Source organism: Psammomys obesus, unplaced genomic scaffold (genome assembly GCF_907164565.1).
Source record: "Psammomys obesus unplaced genomic scaffold, mPsaObe1.curated_primary_1811, whole genome shotgun sequence".
Lineage (NCBI taxonomy): Eukaryota > Metazoa > Chordata > Mammalia > Rodentia > Muridae > Psammomys > Psammomys obesus.
This window is the reverse complement of record NW_026585580.1, coordinates 19,386,945-19,409,349: the sequence shown is the minus strand read 5'-3', so window position 1 is coordinate 19,409,349 and position 22,405 is coordinate 19,386,945. Positions and strand designations below refer to the sequence as shown.

Here is a 22,405-nt window from a genome sequence, read left to right as displayed (position 1 = left end):
CTGGCCCCATCTGCAACTGCATTCATATGCAGATCCTCACACAGACACAGACACAGACACAGACACAGACACAGACACAGACACAGACACAGACACAGAAAGACTTAGAGAACAGACACAGGCACAGGCATAGACACAGACACAGAAAGACAGACATAGACACAAACACAGAAACATAAAGACAGACATATGCACATACATATCGCTAAAGGTAAAACAAATCTATAAAAAAGAACAACATAGTCGTGAGTACCTTAGCATCTGATGAATATAAATTAAAACTGAGAAAGCATAGAAAGGGTAGCTTTCTGAAGCTGAAGTCTTTAGTTTATCTTGTGAGATTTGAAGGTCATGAAAATGCTCACTCCACTGGGATAAATGCTGTTGCCATGATTTCAAATGTCACTATGCTCACCATGGCCCTTGCCACCTCCAGTACCATTGCCACCATCACCATTATCACCACCACCACTACAACCCTTAACACCGTCACCACTGACTTCAATACCATTATCACCACTACTACTACCGTTAACACCAACACTAGCACCTCCAAAACTATTACCATCACCAACATCGCCGTTACCCTCAACACCAGCGCCACCAACACCACTAACACGAGTGCCGCTATCATTACCACCATCAACATTTCTGCTGCCTTCATAACTACCACCACTACTACATCCTTCGGAGTTACCACTACACCACCAACACCGTTACCATCACCACCACCATCTCTCCTACTTTGAAGAAAGAAGCTAGGCTCAAAATGATTCTTGCTTGCCTAAATTTCCAGAAAGGAGCTGAGGATCCTTGCAACAGTGTGCTGCCCTGGCTGTCTTGAACTCTTGGGCTCATGGGATTCTCTTGAGCCAGACTCCCAAATGCTTGGCATTATGGCATGCACAGCCTCGTTTGGTTTCACTGCAGCACTCTGTCTTTCTTGCTCAAATTTCAGTGATGTCACAGGTCTCTTGTTCTGTTGAAGGTGGGTGATTTCCATCTCCCATTTAGCCCCAGAGACCAAGCTCCAGCTGTGGCCCTGGCTGAGGTTAGGACAATGACATGTTCAACTTTTGCCTGTGGCCCTTGTGGTTTTAACAGTCCAGAGCAAGACTCTCAGGCTTTGGTGACCGTAAATGTCCTGGCTCACTTGGGAAATGGAAGCAAGTAGAAAGGTTCTGCTGAAGACTAGTGCCTCAGAGCTGTCCTGTTCCCCCTTCAAATATTAATATGACAGTGGTATTAAATGAACAATCATGTTGAATATTTGTGTGGAATCCCATGAATCTACCTCACATATACATTATTATTTTTCTCTGATTTTGTCTCTGAATGTTTACTTCTTCATGGTCCAATAATCACTAAGTAGAATTCTCCCATCTTTCATCCTTCACCATACAGTATCAATTTTATGAAAAGAAACAAATATCACAATGTGAAAGGCAATATTTAATGGCTAAAATCTCTCAAGAACACTACCTTGAAGATGAATGAGAATGGGAAGTGATTAGGATTCAGGGTGTTAAAACAGTGGGCACCTCTTTCCTCCATTTTGTCACAAAATAAATATAAAACATTTTCTTCTAAGGACAATGGGGGAGCCAAGCCCTTAAGTGAATTGGTGTGGATCGAGGAAGTATAGAGAGGAAATGAAAACTATTTATTTTACTGAACCAACCATCCCCCTGCAGATTACAGAGACTGTGCCCAGGACTGTGAGACAGACACTACCCAGCGGGTCAGTTTCTGTTTATTTACTTTCTGACTGTCAGCTTGAACTTGAGTTGTTCAAAACTGTAGCTCACTGAATAAGTTGAGAGTTTCTTGACTATGAAATGAGGCTGTCTCAGATTGTATTTCCAGATAAAAATGTACTTAGCTTGATTATTTGAATAGGCAGATAATATTTTTATACATTTTTTGAAATTCCTTCAAGCCTTTAGGTTGGTTAAGACTTGGGTATGTTGTAGAGAGAAAGATCATCTATTTTGGTCATGCTAATTTGGAAAGTTCCATTGCGCTGTTTTAGAATGCATTTCATAAGAAAACATTTTTATAGGCATTAGTTTGGAAATCAGGGCTAGCTATTTTCATTTTAGGCGTCTGCCTCTTAGCTCTGTGAATCAAAGCATTCTATTTAAGCTGGGGCATGTTCAGTTTTATCACTAGTATTTTCCTTGGGGATATAGAACTGTAGTACATATTTAACTTTCGTTGTGGCTTTATAAAGCCTGGAATACTTGAAATGCAACAGATTTCACCCAATGGGGATGCTTTGCTCAAGAGAGGCAGGCAGATAGTAGCTACGGTGTTACAGTTTACTTGTTGGTTACCTTGGTGCTGGGGATCAAACACAAGTTCTGGCATAAACCAGATGAGTGCTCCACTGTAGCTACACCCTCAGCAGCCCCAACTCTTAAGCTTGAATGAGTCCCTCAGTACTGTGTTCCAACCTCAAGCTAAATAATTTTATTTGAATTCTGGTGCACAGCAGCACCCTATTTTGGAGTAATTATAATACCCATCATTTTACAGATGACAAATTGCCAGTTGACACAGGAGTCATAACTTTCCTAGGAACCTCTAATTGGCAAGGCAAGACGCAGAGTGCTCCCTAAACGCCAGGCAGGAAGTTAACAAATGTGGGAGGCGCTCCTGGCACTGAGGACAGCACAGGTGTGTATTGACAGGCACGTCAAGGTGTCTGTATGTAGATACTTGAACCCAGGGTCTGATCCACCGCTGAGCTACATACTCAGCCAGGCCAGGGTATTAAATCATTGCTTTACGTTCCTAGGACAGAAGATTCAATGTCCAAGTGTGAGGCTTGAGTTTCTCCATGGTGAAAATCTCTCCAAAGAACAGTGGGGTTTCCAGCCGGCTTTCCAAAGAAAAGCTAGTGTGGGGACACTGCCATCTTTATTCCCAGGACGCCCTCACAGAGGTCCCTCCATGAAATTACAAAGTCTAGGATAGAGCCCATCTTTATTAATATTTTTAAACAGTTGCTTTGGTTTCTTCCTAAGCCATATCAAGTTCAAAGTCACAGTAAGTGTTGGAACAACTAAAGTTGAAATGGCTTGAATGTTTAATGTAGCCTCGGAGCGGAAATTGTTCTCAGAGTTGGGAAGCAGACAGAATATGCTTAGGAATTTGAGTACAGGATACCAAGTCAGTGTCAAAACAGTATTCCATGCCTATTTACTGTTTTCACAACTGGCTTTTCAAGGCTGGCTAAGGGAGCAGGAAGAAAGAGGAGAAGATTAAGCTTCCCTTGTCTTGAGACAGGTCTGTAGGACTCACTTTCCCTTTTTTGGGGGGAGGAGGATTGGAGAAGGATTTTGGGTGTTGCAGTGGTGGTGATGGCTTTTGAAAAACCATCTTGAGCTCAGCATGGAAGCTGTTCCTTCTGTGCTGTGCTTGAAACAGAGGAATCTATATCAAGTACTTGGTATGTTTTGCAGTTGCAGGGGTGACACCATTTGCTTTGTTCTTCTGACGGAGACAGCGATTAAAAAATCATGAAGGTATACGCTATGGAAGACATCATTTCAAGATTATGGAATTATATTTTAAAATTAAAGGGTTCAAAAATTGATGACCTAAATCTTTTCCCAAGAATTAACAAATCTTTCATTCCCCCGTCCCCCCCTCAGGAATGCTCCTCATCTGTAGTTAATCTTAGAATTAACACATAGCAAATTACTGCCATATAAGGACTGTGCCTGGTGGCTCAGTTGATTAGAACCCTGTGCTAATGAGGTTACAGGTTTAGTTCCCGGGAGACAAATCCACCTCCCTCTGAACCCCAGCCTGATCTCCAAGTGGACAAGTGGCTTTCTGAGGAGGAATCAGAACAATGTGTGTGTGTGTGTGTGTGTGTGTGTGTGTGTGTGTGTGTGTGAAAAACCCAAAGCATCTGCAATAAATTAATTGGGAATATGTCAGTGATCCTTCAGGGTACCAAAAATGGTACCCTAGAGGCTGCAAAGACTTCTTGCAGATTGTGTCAGGTATCTTGTTTCCTAGGTGTCGGATGAGGAAATTGACTAATGTGTGTTGGAAGGGAGAACCATCTATGGGCAGGAGGTTGGGGTTTATTTAAGCTGCCCTCTCAGAAAGATATTTGCCACTGGCCGCTTATGCAAAAGACGGATCATCAGGTCTTTCATTTAATCTATGCACTCCCGCAACCCAAGGGTGGGCCCTCTCTCCGCCAGGCCTCTCTCCATTCATGCCTGCCAGGGGTAAGTGGCTCCCACTTATGCATTCTTTGCAGTTTTCACTTGTAGCTCCACCTCAGGGTTCTTTTGGGTCCCGTTCCAAGGCTTAAGTCTCACCTAGTTGTGACTGGAGGCTGGTTGCTGGATTTCAAGAGACTTCCTGCCATCACTATGCTTCCCAGAGGCTTTTCGTTGAGAGGTCCTCCTTAAGTCTGTCTCTGTTCTGAGATAAGGAGTCACTGTGTTGAATTCCTCCTCCTACTGTTCTCAAGGGATTCTCTCACCTCAGCCTCAACCTCCCTAGAAGCGGATTCCCTACATGTACAGCACCACATCTGGCTTAAAGAATAATTAAAAAATTTTAGCAATGGCACCCCTCATCTAGCAGGGTGTACTGTGCACAGTAGGTATAGATTGTCTCCATTTTATATGCTACTGTAAGGGTTAGTTCTGTTTGAAACCTACAAAGCAAAGTACAAGTATGTGGCTCAAATGTGTGACCTGGTAGGGCGAGAATCAGGACAATAGAGGGTACTGACTGAGGTCTAAAGTCCCCTTTGCCAGACAATGGATGGAGAAAGACACTGGAGGAGAAAGGGAGAAGAGCTCATGGTGGAAAGATTGATGACTTCAGGAGTATCAAGGGAAAGAGGTAAGGTTGGAGACAGGCGCTGTCAGCTGGACGGTAGGTACAACAGGAAGGGAAGGGAGTAAAACAGGAAGCCAAGAGGGTGAGAGGGGTACAAGGCAGGCCATCCCCCAGAACCAAGTGAGAAAAACAAACAGCTGGGACAGTAGTATTCATTACTCAGTAAGGCACAACTCTCTAGTGCCAGGGCCTAGAGACCAACAAGAAACCACACTGAGATGACTGTTTTTTACCTGAATTAGGAAGTGGATGGTTCACGAGAGACCAGCAAAGAGCATCTTCATTCTCGGCAATGACAGCCCTGAAGAAAACCCCTTGGGTTGTGCTTGGGAAAATCCACACCTTCAAACCACAGCAAGTCTTTCTGAGCCAGGATGGAGAGGAAGGGCAAGCAGGACACAGGGAGATCCAGGGAAGGAAGGAATGGGGTGTGTATTCTCAAGTGGAGAGATTCTCAGGTGAGGGGACAAGTGACCTTCAACTTAGTTTCTGCTCAGGAGTTTGAGTAGAGAGCAAAGGGAGAAAAGGGGTGCTTAGAAATCCACTAGTATTTTACTTTCTTTTTAAGCTTTAACTTGGAAATCTGTTAACAGACAGATCACTACATTTTAGTTCATTTCCATGGGAAGATGGAGGCACAGCGGTGAGAACACAGCAGTGGTTAGCACTGTGGTTGAAGGCGGAGGAAAGAGGCATGGGAAGGCTTCCCTCCATGGCCCCGTCTCCTGCCTCATCACTGCCCAGCATCCTAGCTTGGGTAAATAGTCACATTTCTTCAGCTTATTTATTGAAGTATGAAAGACTCAGTTGGATCACATCACTGTGAGCACTCCTGGACCATGCGTTTCGATTCTGGCATGCTCTCTCAGAGCTGAGTACCGGGGAAGGGCTCCCAGGGCCCACAGTAGAAACTGTGTGTGCTCCTTCCATTGGCTTTAGAGGGCCTGGCTGTGAAGGCTGTAGCGAAGAGGAAGGCATTTATGAATAGCTATGACCTGTCCCATTGCCACTTGGAGGCAGCCAGCTTGGGGTGGTATATGCTCAGAGGACAGACAGGAGGTCACTTTATTAAAAACAAACAAACAAACAAACATTTATTGTTTCGTTGTGAATTTCTCATCATGGACTCCAATCCCACCTATCTCTCCTTGTAGTCATTCTCTACCCTTGCAACCTCTTCCCCCCCCAAAAAAAAAGAAGAAAAATATGACTGTGGAAGCTGTAGTGTCACAGTGTGTCCCACGGCACACCCTTTGGTCCACACTTCTTTGCTTGCAAATGCTCATTGCAATGATTTGTTGATCTTGAGCAGAGGCCTCTGGCTTCTGCTACTCTGTCGACACTGGAACCTTACTCTATACTCCTCTCAGATATTACATTGTTGCCCTGTGTCATGGTGAGCCCGCAGCTTTGGATGTGTAGAACTGGCCCTGTCATGTACTCCAGCAGTTCACCGATGCGGTGGATGTTGGAGTGGGCCAATTCAGAGCCCTGGATCTGAGCCTGAGAAATATTAAAAAGTGACCTCCTGCTGGCCCTGAGGACATAGGAACAGGAGAGCTTGTCCTACGCCTTGCCAGCTGCAGCCTTGGGCAGAGCAGCCCCTATATCTCACTGGGGCAGCACAGTAAAGCTGGGCTTGATGGCGGAGCTGGCCGCTGCCAGCCTGCCAGCTTTCCTTCTCTCATGCCCTCAGGGCCAGCTCAGTGGCAACCCTGAAAGTCAGGGCCAGCTCTACCCTGCTGCCCAGGTGAGGTGCAGGGCCCACTCTCCTGAGTGCTGCAGCTGATGAGAAACATGGCCAGTTCTCCTGCTCTCATGACCTTGGGGCCAGCTCTCCTGCCACCTTAGGTGTCAAGGGAAGTGAGAGGGAAGAGGGAATTTCTCACTCATCCTCACCACCTCCTAGGAGACAAGAGGCAGGGCCAGCTTTCTCGTACTCACACCCTACTGCAAGCTCACCTACATCCAGAGCCAGCTCTACTGTGCTGCCCACCTGGAGGCGCAGGGCCAGCTATCCCAGTGCTAAAGCAAGGGAGGGGAAGGGCTGGCTCTCTTGCTCTAAACACCCCAGGGCCAGGTAAGGGGCGAGGGTAGGGGAGAGCATCTCTCCCATGCCCACGCTGTTGCACGGCAGACAGATGACAGCATAAGCTACCTCATGCTCATGCCCTCCGGCCAACTCACCCGAGTCCTGCCATCAAGTCCAGCTATAGGGGCTGCTCTTCCCAGGGCTGCAGCTGGCAAGGCGTAGGACAAGCTCTCCTGTTCCTATGTCCTCAGGGTCAGCAGGAGGTCACTTTTTAATCTTCCTCCATGGCCTGGATATCCACAGCAGACTTTTTAAGGGCTCTAAAGTTCCGATGTTGGGGCATAGGCCAAGTGGGTCAATGGGAGTTTCACCCCATGACCATTCCAACACAAATTTGAAGCTGGGATGATTTTTGGATTGAGTTGCCTGTCAACAGCTAAGCATCTTCTTGGGACATTCAACCTTGCCTTGTGTGTTTTGTCTCAACAACTGCTGTGGTACATGGATCACATCTTATTTTCTGAAGTTCTGAAGTGTGTCATCATTTTGTGAAACACACACGCACACACACACACACACACACACACACCATTTATACTAGTTAGTTTAGATTTCTAGCTATGTCTCTCTTTCCAGGCAAGATCCCACTGAGAAGCTTCTGGGGCAACCAACTTTTTGCAGTTTAACCATCCAAGTGTAGTCTGAGCTCAGATTAGAGAACCACAGTCTGCTTCTCTGTCAGAATGCTAGACTATGAACCTGGCATTTGAAACCCCTCGTGAGTTTGAGGCAGACAGATAAGTGTTGGCTGTGGCACTGGGTAGATTGGGTTCTGTGGCCTCTCCATGCCCTTCCTTTCCCTAGGTCTTGGAAGTGGGGGTCTCTTAAGCCCACATCATTATCTCTTACATGGGGTGATATCATGTACCCTGTAATATAATGGAGAGTTAAAAAGAACAAGCATTGTGCCTGACATCCAAAGGGTGCCCAGGCGTTCATTTCAGGGCTCTTCCACTCTTGATAACAGGGTGACGATGCCTTCTCCGAATACAGTGTTCTTCAGGTAGTGTCCAACTACTTGCTGTAAACAGGACATACAGAGGGATTTGAAATTTCTCTGTTTAATATGTGCTAAGTTGACTTCTCTCTTTAAAATAGAAAAAAGAAACTTCTGGCGTCTTGAACATTGAACTTTTAAAAAATCTTCATTGGGCAACAAATGCAAAGAATATTCTTATCAACGTGTGTTCTTTTTTTTATTTCAAAATGGTTTATTTTTTTTATTATTCTCATTAGTTACATTTTGTTAATTCTGTATCCCAGCTGTATTCCTCATTCCCTCCCTAATCCCATCCTCCCTCCCTCATCTCCTCCCTGCCCCTTTCCAAGTCCACTGATAGGGGAGGACCTCCTCCCCTTTCATATGACTCCGTTTTGTCAGGTATTTTCAGGACTGGCTGCAAAGTCCTCCTCTGTGGCCTAACAGTACTGCTCCTCCCTTGGGAGGTGGGGAGGTCAAAGAGCCAGTCATTGAGTTCCTGTTAGAAATAGTCCTTGTTCCCCTTACTATGGGAAACCAATTGATTACTGAGCTATCACGGGTCACATCCGAGCAGAGGTTCTAGGTTTTATCCTCTCATGGTCTTTGGTTGAGTGTCAGTCTCAGAAAAGACCCTGTGCCCAGATATGTTTGGTCCTTGTGGAGCTCCTATCCTTTCCACATCAAACTCCCCTTCTTTCATATGATTCCCTGCACTCTGCCGAAGGTTTGGTTAAGAGTCTTAGTATCTACTTTGGAACACTGCTAGGTAGAGTCTTTCAGATGCCTTCTGCGGTAGGCTCCTGTCATATCAACGTGTGTTCTTATGATTGAATTCATCAAATATTTACATATAACAGTCAGACAAGCCAGCACAGTGGTTAGCGGGCCTGGGGACATGCCCCCATGTAGACAGTGGGATGGCGTAGGCAGAGGGATGCTTCAGTTTTGTGTCGTGGTTTTGTGCTCCAACATGAGCAATGCTTGGTGTAGTTTCTGCTCTGAAACCTGTCAGGACTCCCATGTAGCTGTAGCTGGCCCTTGGAAAACACCCCCCTTGAAGCCCACGAGGGTTCTTTGAGTGGAAAACATGCAAATAAGAATCAGGCCTGATGTAATCTTGGAATGAGGGGCTGTTTACCCAAATATTAGCTTTTTTAGCTCAGAAACTAGGTTTTGATCATGAGATAAAAGAATTCTTCCTTCCCCCCTGAAAGGCACAGTGCATCAACAACCAAAGCATCATCATGTGTGTACCCAGGAGAGGGCAAGTCTGCTAATTACTGAAGAGACCTCATTAAGCATCAGGTAGGCAGTGGAGGGCTTCAGTTTTTACCTTAAACATACCAATAGGACAAACATTTCCAATTCCAGGGCAAGTTGCTAAATGAAATATAAAACAAAAAAAATCCGCCCCCAAACCATCTTACTCTCTGGAAATATCACTCATCCAATGTGGTAATTTAGAAAAATATATCTATTAGAGATAGTTAGAGAGATACACAATTTTTTATTTTTTTGGTTGAAAAAGCAGTCACCGATGAAGCACAAAGGGGCAAATTGTAGACAGGTTAAGTAAATTAAGTCACACACTGCCTCCCCCCTTCTTCAACAGCTTTAAAAGTTAAAGGTAATTTGCAAAGAAAATGCTCAGTTTGAATTGGTTTGTAATATCTGTTAATGATCTTGAAAAAAAGAAAAAAATCCACGTGCTCAGAGTTCTCTCCCTGAGGGAACTCCAGCATGCTATCGGGAAAAATTTCCAAAGTCTGAAATGTCATTAGCTAGTGATTTTCTTGAAGTAAAAAGCCCTGAAAAAAATTATATAAGGTATACAAGTGCACAGGACAATCACTCTGACAAATAATGTGTGTTTTCCATAATGTTTCATGTCTGAAAATGCAGCAATTGAAAGCCAAGCTTCTCAACTCCAGAGCTGTTTTTGAGTTAGCTTTGTGTAGGCATTCCTTCTGTTTATTTCACACATATATTGAGTTCTTCCATATATTTATAGATTGTTGTTGTAAAAACAGTAGTGTTAGGAACAATTTTGATTATATTCCTTGCGTTTACCTTTTAGAAACACAAGGTGTAGCCTAAATACAGGCCTCCAGGTGCTGCCTCCCAAGGTTAAAACAATAGCCTGCTTCAGAGCCTCATCCGGCACCCAGCTAGGTGCCCGGCGGCGACCACCACACAGACTGCAGACTCTTCAGTATTAGGTAGCGGTGCTGTGAGACTCTAGATAAGGGGGAAGTTTTCCCTTGACCCTCGGCGGGTGGTGCGCTTTTGACTGAATGCACAGGGAGCTTTGTAATGCAATGCTGCCCCCAGTAACTGCAGATTCCGTCCTGGATGCTGGAGCCGGGGTAGGGGACTAACTGTTGCTGTATTGTTCCCCACACTCTGATTTGTTGACATATACATTCTATACATTGCATAAGAAAGCGCTTTGTTTATAGTTCACTTATTGCTTTTTAAACCATTTTTGCATACTGAGACTAGAAACACAGAGGCCTCTAGCAGGCCCTACATTATTCTTAGGTTTTGCTTAAGTAAAACATTTTTATTAATTTTTTTGAGAATTTCATATATACATAAAATATATTTTGGTCATATTTGTCCCATACTCTTCCCTCTAACTCCTCTCACATCACCTCACTCTCTCCCAATTTCAAGTCCTTTTTTTAAAATAGCCAACTGATTTTAGTTAGTGCTATTTATATACTCGTGGGCATGGTGCTACACCCTGGAGCATGGTAAAACTACCTGGACTCCTACCCTTAAAGAAAACTGACTCTTTTTCCTTAGCAGCTGCCGATAGTGATCTGTGCTCGAATGTGAACGGGCTTGAGGTTGTGCAGACAATCACAAGTGCTGTGAGTTCCTGTGTGCAGTGGTCCTGGTCCTGTCGTGTCCACAAGCATGCTTTTGCTCTGGTGCCCTTTGACTTCTGCCATCATGCTTTGCATGATGGTCTCTAAGCCTTCAGGGAAGGGTGTGATACAGACATTCCTCCCTTTGTGGCTGCTGACCCCTCCACTGCATTGCAAGGCATTCTCTCCCTCTTCCTGAGTCTAGCTGGACTGAATCCATTCTTCCTGTTTTCTACCTATTTCACACACATGTGGAGCGACATCATGAAGCAAAAAGAACATTTGGAGTGTTTAAAACAGCGTCATTGGAGCTCCACATACAGAAGATGTGAAGCCCGTGGGTGTGGGACACAGCACATTGATGCGGCATTAACACATCCTTAACCACGCCACCATGACAGGATAGGAAAGATCAAATGATTGATATATCTGATGGCTCCCGTGATGATGCAATCCTATCTTCTTCTTTTCCAAAGGTATCCACATCCTGACACCATGGATTTGTTTTGCCCCGCCTCCCCCCACACCTTTTAAGGTCACATAAGTGGAACCGCACAGGAGATACTATTTTTAAAATATTTATTTAATCACTCTATAGCCAAATCTTAGTCCCCTCCCTCCTCTCTTCTTAGTCCCATCCTCATGACTCCATCCCTCTGTTCCCCCCTCTTTCTTCTCAGAGAAGGGGAGGCCCATAAGGGATGCCGACCCATCCTGGCACCTCAAGTCATAGCAGGACTAAGAACATCTTTTCCCACTGAGGTCAGACAAGGCAGCCTAGCTAGGGGAAAGGGATCCAAAGGCAGGCAACAGAGACAGCCCCTGCTCCCATTGTTAGGGGACCCACATCATGACCAAGCTGCACATCTGCTTCATATGTGTAGGGGGTCTAGGTCTGGCCGAGGGAAGCTCTTTGGTTAATGATTCAGTCTCTGTGAGCCCCCATGGGCCCAGGATAGTTTACTCTGTAGGTCTTCTTGTGGTGTCCTTGACCCCTTGGGCTCCCTCTATCCTTCCTCCCATTCTTTCTCAAAACACCCCAGGCTTGGCCTATTGTTTGGCTGTGGATTTCTGCATCTATTTCCATCAGGTACTGCATGACGCCTCTCAGAAGACATTTAAGCTAGGCTTCTGTCTGCAAACAATGTAGAGTATCATTAACAGTGTCAAGGGTTGGCTCTCTCCTATGGGATGGGTCTCAAGTTGGGCCAGTCAATCTTTGCTCCATCTCTATCCCTCCACTTCTTGTAGGCAAGACTAGTTTTGGGTGAAAGGTTTTACTTTGCTATGGACAGATCCTTAACATGGGATGGGCGTTCACCTGTGTTGGGCTTTCCTCTCTCACTAGTATGTTGGCTATAATTATAGTATATTTCTTCCTGTTTTTTGCATAAAATACCACATACTGCACAGTGCATCCACTTTACCCTTTATGAATGTTTCAGTTGCTTTGAGTTCTGGATGATTTCAGAGAGCTCTGCTGTAAGCTTTCCCGAGTGCATCTTGCTGAGTGTGCGCATGCATTATGTTTATTCTATGTTTACACTGAACGAGAAATTGCAAAATTGTAGGGCAGAACTGTTCAATGTTAATATATGATGCCGAGTATAAGTACCTTTCCAAAAAGACTATGTCTGTCTGGAGCAGAGAATGTGGCGGCTCCAGAGCTCTGCTCATGCTCTAGTTATTCCAGAGGCGTGGGGTGGAGGGGCACCATGATCTGACTTCAATTTCCCAGATTCTTAAAAAAAATTGGCACATTTTTCAGGTCTACTGGGCATTTGGGTATTCCCTTTTATGAACATTCTTCTCAAGTTGCCTGCTGTGTGTGTGTGTGTGTGTGTGTGTATCTGTCTGTCTATGTATGTTCATGTACCCATGCACATACATATGGTAACTAGAGAGTGTCAGGTATACCTTTCTCTACATCTCTACTTCGCCCCCTGAGACAGCGTGTCTCACTAAATCTCAAACTCACGGTTTTGGCTCGGTGGTCTGGTCAGTATCTTCTGAAATCCACCCGACTTTGGCCCTTCTATACTGGGACCCAGGCGTATTTAGCTCAAAGGGGCAAGTGCTCCTATCTGCTGAGCCATTGCTCCAGCCAAACTGTTCATTTTTAAATTGAATTTTCATCTTTTCTTGCAGGTTTGTAGGATATGTACATATGTTTTATATATGAAATTTTTATGGTTTCAAGTGTCGAGAATGTTATAAGTCTTCTGAATTCGACTCTTCACTGTTTTCTGTGGATGGTTAATTTCTTTATGGTTGCTACTTCTGTTATCTGGAGAGAGTTTTTCTTATCTCATCACCATGAAAACATTCTAATGATCTTTTCAACTAAGCTCCTTGTTTCTTTCTTTATATTTAAATCTCAGTCTAAATGGCATCCACTCTCCTTTCTATCTTTCCCCTTCCCCTTTCCTATCTCATCTTTCTATCTCTTTTCTTCCCATCTTTTTTGTGACCAGGATTGAACCCAAGGGTTTTGTGAGTGCCAAATGTTGTCTTCCTGGCCTATGGCACTGGTCAAGTTAGTATCTGCTCCTGCACCAGTCATAGGAAAGGCCTTCTTTCCCCTGTGCTCTGTGATGGCATTTTTACCCCAAGTTAAATCCCACTCATGTACAATAATGATATGCCCTTTCCTCTTTAGTCCTCTAGTGTGACAAATTATTAGTGGGTTTCTCCCACATTGTTAAATTTGACAATTTCATATACATACACAATGACTTTTAGCCATTTTCCTGCCTTATTCCTATCCCTCAGCCATTGGAAGTTTTCTACTCAGCACATCCCCTGCCTACTGTCACAAGTTTTGTTTTGTTTTTTCCAATGGGTGTTTGAATGTTAACCAATCTTGTACTTTGGATTAAGCCCAATGTGGATGTGAAGGTTTTATTTTACAATCACCTTTCTTCATTTTTGTAATAAGTACTTTCATAATGATGTTTGTGAATTGAATGTGACTACAGTTTTCTGTCATGTCCTCATCCATCATGTTATCAAGTTCAGCTTGTGAAGTGAGAGAAAGGCTATATTTTCTTCAGATTTCAGTCAATGTGAACACACCGGAAGTCTAATCTAACAGAATGTCCTGAGCGTTCCCCACAGCTCTCTCTCCTGTCTTCTGTGTATTTTAACTTAGACTTGGACTGGGAAGCTAGGTTTGCATGAGTTTTGCATAGGAAAGCAAATAGTGGACAGTTTGCTGAACTTCTGAATGGCACTTAATAGCATTTTCTTGTGTCTGAAGCTGGAATTAGTTACTGCATTTTGATTTTGGAAGCCACGAGCAATGGCCGTGTAGGTTTAAAAGAAAACCTATGGCAGGAGAAGCCTCCTGGGACAAGTGAAGAACAGCTGGCTAAGATACATGGTCCTCATGGTGAATCTTCAAAGCTAGTTTTATCTCTGACTTTTGACCCCCCAGGCACTGCTCCTGAGAAATATCTTTTATTTTTAAAACATATTCTACTCCTATGCTACCTACTCTCCTTTCTCCTAGCTGTCATCCTACTGCAGGGCCAGTCTGCTGTCACTGAGAGCCTAGACTCAGACGGGACAGCTGACAATATTAACCCCTTACTAAAAACCATGTGGTGGTTTTGTATTGCTTTGCAGTGTGAATGTAGGCTTGGCACAACTTCACCTCTGACCTGTTATTTCAGTCTATGTTTCTTCTTCTTCCTCTCCTTCTCCTTCTCCTTCTCCTTCCTCTTCCTCTTCCTCTTCTTCTTGTTTGTCTGAGACAGGCTTTCTCTGTGTAGCCCTGGCTGTCCTGGACTCTCTTTGTAGACAGGATTGGCCTGGAATCACAGTGGTCCTCCTGCCCCTGCCTCCCTGAGTGCTGGGATTAGTGAGCACTGCCATGCCTGGCTCTGGGTAGGTTTCTTAACCACATCTCTTAGACTAGATAAGTTGTTGTTTTGTGCTGCTGAGGATCAAACCTAGAAGCTTCTGCCTGTCAAGCAAGTGTTCTAGCTTTAAGCTACACTACTAGCCTTGGACTGAAGAGTTTATAAACACAAAAAGTATATTGCTCATAGCTTTGGAAGAGGGGAAGTCCGAGATTAAGATGCAACAGATAGGGCCTTATGAATGGTGTCTTGTTGCCGTATTGTATTCTTGCATGGTGGAAGATGCAGAGAGCCAGATTGTGCCTTTTTTTTTCTTAATGAGGGCACTATTCTTATTCATGAAGGTGGAGAATCCATGATTTTATTGTTACCTAAAAGCCCCACCTTTTAACAACATCACACTTTGTACCAGCAAAACCGCTATGCTAAATTTTTTGTCAGCTTCACACAACCTAGAGCAGCCTGGGAGGGGGAACTCTAACTGAAGTATTGCTGCAATGGTATTGGCCCGTGGCCATGTCTGTGAGAGATGATTTCAACTGATTGCTGAGGGAGGTCCATCCCACTGTGGCCTGTCCCATCCCCACGCAGACGGGCCCTGGCTAAATATGAGCCCGAGAGCAAGCCCAGGAAGCAGCATTTCTCTTCATTCTCTGCCCTGTTTCGGTCAGTGGTGGACTGAATGTGTGAGGTGAATTAAACTCTTTTCTCCCCTAAGTTAATTCTGGTTGTGATATTGAGTACAGCAACAGAAAGCAAGCTTGAACAGTTACTTAATGCCTTTCAGCAAGAAGTTAAGATGGTCAGATGACTATATAAGAGTGGGCATTTGAATGCCTGACGAAGGATGGATTAGCATCTAGACATCCCACTCATACCCCGGCTACAAGTGACAACAGACTGGGTCTGTATTAGGATACAGAAGGAATCGGAGAAGTCACCAGTATTCATACTAAAGCACCTGGCTGTGACTTGTCTCTCAGCTTGTCTCGGCTACGCTAGTCTTTGTTCACCTTTTCATTCTAGTCTGCCTGCGTCTGCTTTGACTCCCTCCAGCTGGGGCTGCTGGCTCTCATTTCTGCCCATGTATTTGTGCCTGTGGCAGTGCTGGTCCCAGTGATCGGTGTGGAACTTTGTGTGTGCTTGTGTGTGAGGGAGGGGTAGGTGCTCAATTGTCATCTATAGATCCACACAGCACAATCGACAGCAACCAGCAGCTGGCAGCTCTGGGTTTCATTTTGTTTCTTTTCATAAGGCTGAGATGGAAGTAAGAGGTCAAAGCAGCGAAAGCAGCATGGAGGTGGGAGGCCAAGGCCGGGGGAATGCTGTAGCTCAATGCGGTCCTGTGTAATACAGCACAGTCCAGCTATTAAAACCCGCTTATGATGCGCGCCACCTGTTATTGAATAGATTAGCAACAGGGATCTTGTGCAAAGGTAGATTTCTCCAGAGCAATTTAAAAATTCAAACAAAAAAAAGTCCTGCTTAAAAGGCAAATTGAACAAGATCCTGCCCCTGTCTCTTATTAATAAGAGAGTTTACACAGAAACTCTTTAAGAGGTTGCGTGAGGGATTCACAAGGATCATTAAAGTCTACTAGACATTCACTTTCACTGTGTAAAATTGGCTGTGTCCTCAAGATGGTATCACATAAAAATGGGCTTTCTGAGGCTCTTCTCTGTGAATGGGACAGTGGGGCCATTCATTTTATTTGGCCCATTTATTGCAAGTACATTCTAAATTTGGCCTTAATTATTTTTCCTTTCACAAAAATATTTTGTGGGATCTTTTTGAACCTTGACTACTTCCTTCTTGCCCCTTAAAACAGAAGCCAGGAGTGTTATTTTTTGTTCTCTTCTAATTAAAATAATTGCTTGGTTCCTTTTAACTAGCTTCATGCAGTTATTAGGCTAATACATGGATGGGTGCCATGGGGTGCTTGAGGAACGAAATGAAAAGTGATCATGCAGCTTCACATGAGAAAGCGTCTGTGGTGCCAGAGAGAACGATTTTCTTTCAGCTGGCATTTCAGAAGGGCCTTTCGTAAACCTGCCCTCCCACACCCACACTGAAGACCGTTAAAGAATAGTTGTGCCTTTCCCTGAAGGTGCACAGCCAACACAGCCGATCTGAAGAGGACTTGATATGCTGAGCACAGCACAAAGAACTTGGTCTGGCTTTAATCTCTACCCGCTTTGTCTTTCAGAACAACTGCCTTGGAAGGGTGCTTCTCCTGCCAACTGGCACTTATCAAAGGACATCGAGGGAGGGGGACAGAGTGCCTAGAAAGTAGCGTCATCATGTTGAGAAGACCCTACTCAAGCAGGAAATGCTCAGATGAAGAAATGATGCTTTGAACAGGGCTTTCCAGGGCTGGTGCTGTCCAGGGGTTGACAGACAGAGGCCCTGGGATGTGTCTTCTCTGTCGCTTATTCCTATAAATAAAGTTCTATTGGACATAGACCTGTCTGCTGTTTTCTGTATTGTTTACAGTGTTAGTGTTCTTATACAGCCCCAAGAGGCTGTGGCAGAGACTGTATGGTCCAAGAAGCCTAGTGACTTTGTACAGAAAAAGTTTTGGCTCCCGATGTTTGTCCTTTAGTTCTATAGGTATTTATTAAACACCACTGATGAGATTTTTGTTTGTTTACTCTTTTTTTTTTTCCTGAAGATGGTATCCTGGGCTAAGCACACACTAAACAATGTTCTCTAACTGTGATACTTGTCTCTTGCATATGTTTTTATAATGGTATTCATTTAAAAAACCTGCTCCTGGCCCTGCCGAGTCACTAACTTTTGAGTAGAAGGGCATGCAAAAGGAAGGAAGGAAGGATTTAGGGCAAGAAGTCAGGGTTAGAGATAAGATTCTATCCTGGTTAGTTAGCTCATTAGCAGACACAGATCACAGCAGGCACTTCCTCTGTCTGGAGGAGAGCAGGGCATGGCAGGAACTGGTGGTTGGATGGATGGCATCTTTGCTAATGATGTCTCTGTGTTAGGGCTGACATTGCATAGCTATGCATCCAGGCCAAAAGATGGATGTCTTTGCTGGGTGTGGTGGTGCACATCCGAAATCCCAGCATTCTAGGTACTGAGGTGCAAGGATCCCACAATTTTGGCCAGCTTAAGCTACATGATGTGATGCTATGGACACACTTGGTCCCCAGCTGGTTTGGAGAATCAAGTGAGTCCATTCAAGGAAACCATGTATTTTAAAAAAATCATAAGGTAATGTATTGTTGATGAATATTATCTATAAAAATAGAAGCATGTTATCATCTCTATTGGGCATGGGAGGAATAAGGCAGCATGTCTAAGATCAGACGGCAGGTGGGCTGATATGAGGGCTAAAAAGCAGGAAGGTCTCAGGCTCTATGTTGCTGTTCTTTCCAATATGCTGTATGTTCCTTTATACCATACTCCTTTTAGAAATGCTATTTCCTGAGCTGGAGTTCTCAGTGGTCTTGTCTAGCAAGTGCGAAATCTTTGGTTTGATTCCTAGCACTGGGAAAACCCCACAACTCCCCAACAGTTCTTTCAGCCCATTAGTTTGTTCATATATTCTTTCATTTTTTAATCATCACTAAAGAGCTGGCTATGAGCTAGAAAACAGGAAAGTTTTCAGGCTTGCTGATGCTATGTAAAGAAGAGTTGGAAAACTCCACAAATCATCTTGATCTTGTACTTGTGTCTAGAACCTTCTGGAAGTACAGATGTTTTTCTGTGGATTTTCTCTGGCTGGAGCTGTCTCTTCCCTGTGCCGTGGAGCAGGGGAGAGAGAGTATCGAGACTTGAGGAGAGCTGCTCTACTTGTTGGAACTTGGGTTGGAATGTGCTCCCAAAGCCCCAGAAGAAAAATCTGGGTCCCAAATGTGACAGTGAAAACTTTTCAGAGCTGGAAGCCAACACTGAGGGTATGCCATCAAGGGGGAATCTGAGACTGTAGGATCTTTCCCCTATTACTCCAGCAATACAACAAAGAATTCTACAGTGTCCTGTAACCTCCACCAGAATGTGCTGCCTCGTAAAAGGCCCAAGTAGCAGGGCTGGCCATCCATAGACTGCAAAACATCAAACCACAAATCTTTACTCTTTTGAAGTTGATTATCTCAAGTGTTTTGCTACAGTAACAAAATGCTGGTCTAATACATTACCATTATGCAAAATGTTGTTTTGACACTTTTTTCACATTGTGTGTTTGTCTTCATGTCGTTATGTGTGTTCAAGCCAAAAGAGGAAAGAGAAAGAGCTATGGGAACAAATCACTCTAGCTGTGAAAGGATGGAGACAACAGAGGCTTGGGAGATTGAAAGTGTACATTCCAAAGGACTCCCTCTGAGAGAAATGATCCAATATGAACTGTCCAGCTCATTATCACCTGTTAAGCATGCTATGTCAGAGGTAGGTGCCCTCGTCTGGGCTCCTAAACACAACCAATTACACTCACTTGATCTTACAATCTTGGAGATGGTGGTGGCATGTTCGGAAGACACTTATACTAATGTGCACATCTACCTTGTGTTGGTAGCAGACAGGCATGTGATTGACAATTTCTGTTTTCGATATTTGTCCCTTAAACAAGAGAAGTTTCACATTGTTTCTCTCATGTTCAGCGTGACTGGCTGCCTGCTTGTTCTTTTCAGAACCTGAAAGTTACTCAGTCTCAGAAACAAAGGAACCAACAAAGTTGCCTGATAGAAAAAAAAAATCAAACTTTCCAACTCTTTGATTGCACAGGTGTCACCTCTGAGGGGTAGAGTAGAAAGTTCTACTCTGTTTCCCCTTTGCTCTTCTCCCTGCCTATAGGCATAATTCCACAGCTTGTATATTCTGAGCTTTGTCAATGTTGCCTAGACATGCTCAGGACCCAAGACATTGGCCACGGGAGAAATGCCGGTTGCTACTGCACACCAAAGCTACTCATAGTCCCAGCTAGTGACTCCTTCTTCACGCATCCTCTGCAGTGAACTTGAACACGTTCATCACTCTGTGTAAGTTTCTCTTAGCAGAGTGAATCTCCTTTGGTCATGGTTACTTTTTTATTGCTGTTCTAAGACATCATGATCAAGGAGACTTATAAAAGAAAGGATTTAATTTGGGGCTAAGGATCCAGAGTATAGTAAAGTTTCCAACCCCTGTGGCAGGAGCACGGTGGCACGCAGGTAGGCACGGTGCTGGAGCAGGAGCTGAGCGCTCACAGCTACTAGAAACTCAAGGCCGTGAGTGCTAACTGGGAATGTCATGGCTTTTGAAACTTCTAAGCTTAACTCATGACACACCTCCAATGAGGCCACAACTCCTAATTCTTCCAAACAGTTCTGCTACCTGGGGACCAAGTTCTCAAACTTATGAGGCTGTAGGGGCCATTCTCCTTCAAAGCATGATACCTTCTGTTTATTTTTTAAATTTTATTCACTGTGCAGGTATTCTATTCCTAAATTCACACGTTTAGAAATGTTTTTCAGGGTAGAGATAAACTTTTTAACACAGTGTAAATCTCACTGCAGAAGATGTGTGTTTTCTAAAACATTACACATTCTCTTGGTGTGTCAGCCTTGCAGTTCACAATTACCTGTAAAAGAGTAAATTACCCTGTAAAAGAGGAACACTTCTTTGAAAACTCTAGGAATTCTGGTATTATGGCTTTTATCATCTCTCCCACTACTAGTATGTAAACTGGTCTTCTTGGTTTACAAATATTACTTTGGGTTTAACAGAAAAGTAGAGCTTGAGGGAAACCTCATATGCTGCCTCTCTGATGGAGAAGTTGGTATCAAAGCAGGAAGAGTTTGGACACAGGGATTGTGGCTAAAAGAAAAGGAGCAAACCTGAGGCTATGTTATCGATGTGGCCGGTACCTGGCAGGGGACATACTTGTCTTAGTTATCTGCCACTGTAATAAGCATGTGGTGAGAGTCAACTTAAAAAGAGAAATATGTTTACTTTGGGTTAGGATTTTATTCCAGGATCCCCTGGACCTGATCCACTTTGGTCTGGGGTGAGGCAGCGTAGCGTGGTGGGAGTGTGTGGCAGAGCAGAGCTCTCACCTCAGAGCCAGGATGCAAAGGGCCTCATAACTCACAATCCCTTTCAAGGAAACATCCACAGGGGCCCAAGGATTTTCCACTAGGCCTCATCTCTTAAATTTTCAATAGTGCCACCCTAAAAGTCATAACACAGAGGCCTTGGGACCATGAGCAATGGGTTTAGAAATAATGGCTGCTGGACCATTCGGCACTGATCCTTGGAACCAGAGGAGCTGATGTCACAGGACACAGTCTTTAAAGACATGATAGAGGGAGGTGAAACTGTGCTGGGATTCCTGGATGAGTCCTAAATACCAATCCCAGTGTCTTTACAGGAGGGAGGTGAGGCTTCTGGAACACAGGGGAGAGCAGGGTGGCTAAGGAAAGAGGTAAAGGGATGTGATCCTGGGCAGCAGCTGGGGTTTCCCCCAGAGCTTGTGGAGAGGCACTGGACACCCTGCTTTGAGAGGAGGGACATGGATTTCAGACCCCAGGTTCCCAGCACTCCAAGAGGACACATTTTACTGGTGTTTAGTTTTAATATATTTTTAATTGTCTTGTTAGATAGGTCTAAGTCTGTACACCTGGCTGGCCTGGGACTCACTGTGTAACTATGTGCCCCAGGCTAGCCTCAAACTCCCAACAGTCCCTCTGCTTCAGTGTCTTGCCTCACAGATATTAGCCAGCCACATTGACTTGTTTTAGTAATAATGTTAGAAGGCCACTCTTCCAGAGCGTAAATTGACTCAAGCTGGATGGATGGAGTTGGGGTAGGGTGGGGTGGTGGTGGGGACTCACTTGTCAGTTCCAACCAGGAGTTTTCATCATGTCAGGGAACACGACTTCTCTTCTGCCTACAGATGGAGTGGAGCTGGACACAGACGCTGATGGTGGTGGAGTCTCACATTCTGGTGACAGAAAGAAACCAGAGTAAGAGGAGAGGGACTAGCCATAGGGCCCAAGGAGAGAGTCTGATGTATGGATTCTGTGAGACCCACTGCGGGGCAGAAGGTGATCAGTTGTGAGCAGTGTGGTGAACGTGGCACCGGCTGGCCGTGCGTAGGGGAGTGTGAGCTCTTGACAGTGACTTTGCCCTTCACCACAACAATGTGGGCAGATATGCCAGCCCATCTTCACCGGATTTAGGTGTGGCCCTCGCTGATGAGCTGCGATTTTAATTCTTCATGCATACCAAACAGGGTCCATTCTTACCCAGGAAAGCTGCCTGCACATAGTCGAGGATTATTGTTATTGTTATGATTATTGTTATTTTTTCTATTTAGCTTGGGGGTGGAGGCTTTGTGGGTAGTCACCAATCCAGTCCCTCCTCTGAGTAAGCTGTAGTTATTGTTCTTAACCCAGGATTATGGAATGTACCATGAATTCAAGTATGGTTTGCTCAAGCAGGGATGGTTGTCATTTCACTAATGCAGCCAGAGACGGGCTTAACTTTGCCTTGTTCTTTGAACAGCAGGCATTATGCTGATTGTTGGCTAAAATACTCCCTTACTCTCAGGTATGAGTGACTATACAGAAGCACACAGTCCTCGCCAACCAGAAGAATCCAACAGGTTGAGTCTAAAGATAACATTACTGCCGTTGAGAAGGCAGCAACCCTCCTGCGGCACAGTTGAATACCCACAGTTTCATGTGTCATGGAGGTCTGTGGTCAGCTCCACAGGCTGATACCAGCC

The 22,405-nt window shown here is 44.5% G+C and overlaps 1 long non-coding RNA gene across 4 annotated transcripts in view; it reads left to right on the top strand.

The window, feature by feature from the left end:
* LOC129677081 (uncharacterized) overlaps positions 1-17,141 on the top strand; it is a 45,647-nt gene extending 28,506 nt beyond the window's left edge. For all 4 annotated transcript variants that reach the window (XR_008720166.1, XR_008720167.1, XR_008720164.1 and 1 more), the window contains one exon: positions 16,892-17,141. This is a non-coding gene — a long non-coding RNA (uncharacterized LOC129677081). The remainder of the gene's footprint in view (positions 1-16,891) is intronic.
* Positions 17,142-22,405: the final 5,264 nt, after the last annotated feature.